Here is a 3,262-nt window from a genome sequence, read left to right on the forward strand (position 1 = left end):
CTCTCCTCGGTTGAAATTTATCGGTGAGACGACGACGACGACGACGTTAAGCCCCTTTCACGCGGAAAGCGGATTTCTTGTCATCTTCGCTCGGCGAGAAGGAGGAGGAGGAGGAGAAACCCTTGCCGCGTTGCAAAGAGTCGCGTTGATCCGAGTGTCTCGAGATTTTGCACGGGCGAATAAGTGCACCCGTCAAATTCGCTTTTAGAGGGGGCGCAATGTGCATTAAACGGCCGCCTTCTTCCTCCCCCCGCGGCCAGATTTGATTGCTCGCTCGCGAACCACCGCAGCAGCCCATTGTTCGCCACTCTCCTTCGCCACGAGTCGTCCCGTCGTCTATTTCCACCGGCTCGATAATTTTCGAGAGAGGATATTGAAGTTTAGACTGTTGTCGTTTTCTTTTTTTTTAAGGAGAATTTTAGGGAGAGAGAAATAATTGTTAACGATGATAAATTTATTTGTTTATAATCAAAGTTTAAGTGAAGAATAATAAGAATATATTTATAATTAAGGCTATGTCTGAAATTCCATCTATTAATTTTTCTTCGTTTAATTGTAATTGAGAAATGAACAATGAGAAAGAAACATTTATTATTATTTTCGCAATTATTTATAAAAGATTCTCTGTTTTATAGAAAAGTGTGATACACTTAATTAAGGTATGGAAAGGAATCAACAAGAACAAATATAAATAAAATATAGGAAAAAGAAAAAAGAACGAATTTGTGAACGGTTTATACCCGAATAGTAGGGAAAAAGCTTTTATCTATCGGGGATCGATGGATGCTAAAAGGGGTGACCAACCCCTGGAGCAAGATGGGTTGGAAAACTCTCGCGAGGAGAACTCTCGTGTAACGTCTTGATTAAGTGGTGGTTTACACCCTCGAGCGTGTAGGACCACCCTCGTAAAACAAGCTTTCCCTCCTGCGAATTCTACTTGACGCGTTAAACGCTCGTGTACAGGGGCAGGGGGAAGGGGGAAAAAAAACGCACGCGCGTGATTTATAACTTAAATCGTGTAACAAATCGGTATCGAGAGGGACAAATTCGACCGTCGTCGAGGAGATAAAAAGAGAGAATAAGAAGGGGGAAAAAGGGAGGGGATTTATTATTTTAATCGCGTTTAAATCGAATTCGATTTCGAATTCCTTTTTATTCTCGGGGCTAATTAACGATTAATTCGATTTTAATTACTTTTTTTGTCGTCGAGGATTTTTAATCGTGACCGTGGTAATTTTAATCGCTTCTCGAAATTCCTTCCCTCCCGAATTTCAATGATAAATATTTCGAGAACAATGGAAATTCTGTCATTGGCGCGATAAAGGCCAATTGAAGTATCAACGGTGGGTTTCGAGTTGAATAATTAATTAGATTTTCTGCATCCCCTGTTTAAAGGTATATCGTGTTATAAAATTATCGTGTTGAATATAAACTGAAATATGAAACGTATATCGCGAATTTAAAGCTGATTTTTTTCTTAACCTTATTTCTCTTTCCTTTCCTTTTCTTCTGTTTTTTTTTTTTTCTTTTTTTTGAAGTATTAAATTATTCCCAACTACGGCGCTCCAATTTTTTTAAATGAAAAGAGGGACAGATAATCCGTAACGAGAATAATCCAGGTTCATAGAGTTTTCTGCTTAATAAAATGATAATACCATCGGTCCATTTGCAGAATAAATGAAAAATCTAACGAAAACCCCGATATTAAAATAAATCTTCTCTCAAAAATTTCAGATATATTCAAGATTTAATTTTATTCCCTCCTATAAAAGGAGAGAAGGGAAGAATAGAAGGGAAATTAAAAAAAAATATACGCGAATGGTTGAATTGTTTATTCGATTATCTTTGAAATATTTATTTCGTCAAAAAAAAAAAAATCCATCTTTTTTTTTTTTTTCCTTTTTTTGATACGATTATTATTTCATACAGATGAAATTCCTATTCATGAGAGCGTCGAGTTGCAACGAGTTCTATGGATGCAGATTACACCACCGGGAGGATCTCTTTTTCTCTCTCTCTCTCTCTCTCTCTTTCTCTCTCTCTCTCTCTCTCTCTCTCTCTGAAAGCATCCTCGTTTCAAGAGACAGAAAAGATAAACTCGAATGGAGATACGTTTTGATAAACCTGCAGCACTCCTCGTTCTTATTAGCCATGAATGCAAATCGACTAATTCGACGTGAAAGCGTAGACAGTGAATTCACTATCCGAAGTAAAATCTTTTGGACTTTTTTTAGACAATTACTGTTTATTAATTATCGTCATACGTTATTATTTATTCCCTGATAATACTATTTTCATATTGACAAAATGTTACACTTTTGTCTTTTGAATTTAGAAATCAATGTAGATTGAACTGAATGCAAGAAGTAAATTACAGAAAATTAATATAACTCTGTACTCACAAAACCGTAAACTTAAAAAGAAAAATTTTAAGCTTGTTAATTTCAAACTTTGTTAAATTTATCCATATATCCAGCTCGAAATTGACTAAGAACAAAATTCCATAAATGAATAAACCTATTTTCCAAAAATCTTCGCAATTGTAAAATATAATTAATTTATCGACGAAATTCAAAAACGAAGAAAAGATTCCATAAATCGACGAATCAATATTTTTCCAAATCTTCGAAATCTACACTAAAATCGCACATGATCAAGCTATTAGAAACAAAATTGAAGGATCCGTCTGCCGATATCAAAAGATCGATCGAAAAAATTATTAAACCGATTGATATATTTCCCCCTCCAAATACACTCTCCATTTTAAAGAAAATTGAAAACTCAAACAATATCCTAGCTGCTAATTTCAAACTTCGTAAAGCCGGAGCACGCTTCACACGCGCCAATCTAATAAACCGTGGCCCAACCTCGAAACTTCCAGCTTCATCATAACCTTTCGGCCCACGACGAGATCCAACGTGCGGATCGTCCAATCCGCTTAAAACGGAAACCGAGCCGCCATCGAATAACGTCGTCTCTACCAAAACAAATTTTCGGCCGGTTCGGTTTAATTTTCGGCCGGGCATTTGGACAAACTTTATCGCTCCACTAATTATCGACCCGTCCCCGGCACACGTTTATTAACGTTCACCCTCCCCTCCTCATCCCCCCACGCCCTCCCTTGTAAACGTTGCGGTCCCGTGATAATCGGGCGCCGGATTCGAGATATTTATCGGCACGGGGAAGCATCGGGGAAATTTCTCTCGTTGAAGGACCGTGTTTCGAGCCGTTTATTGACAGCCCGGCCCCACCACCACGGCCA

The 3,262-nt window shown here is 37.8% G+C and overlaps 1 protein-coding gene across 8 annotated transcripts in view; it reads right to left on the reverse strand.

The window, feature by feature from the left end:
• The window catches only part of LOC102671923 (guanine nucleotide-releasing factor 2), an 85,882-nt gene that overhangs the window by 60,304 nt on the left and 22,316 nt on the right, over positions 1–3,262 (reverse strand). The gene's annotated exons all lie outside the window — the stretch shown is intronic.

The sequence above is a fragment of the Apis dorsata genome, unplaced genomic scaffold (assembly GCF_000469605.1).
Source record: "Apis dorsata unplaced genomic scaffold, Apis dorsata 1.3 scaffold_37, whole genome shotgun sequence".
Classification (NCBI taxonomy): domain Eukaryota; kingdom Metazoa; phylum Arthropoda; class Insecta; order Hymenoptera; family Apidae; genus Apis; species Apis dorsata.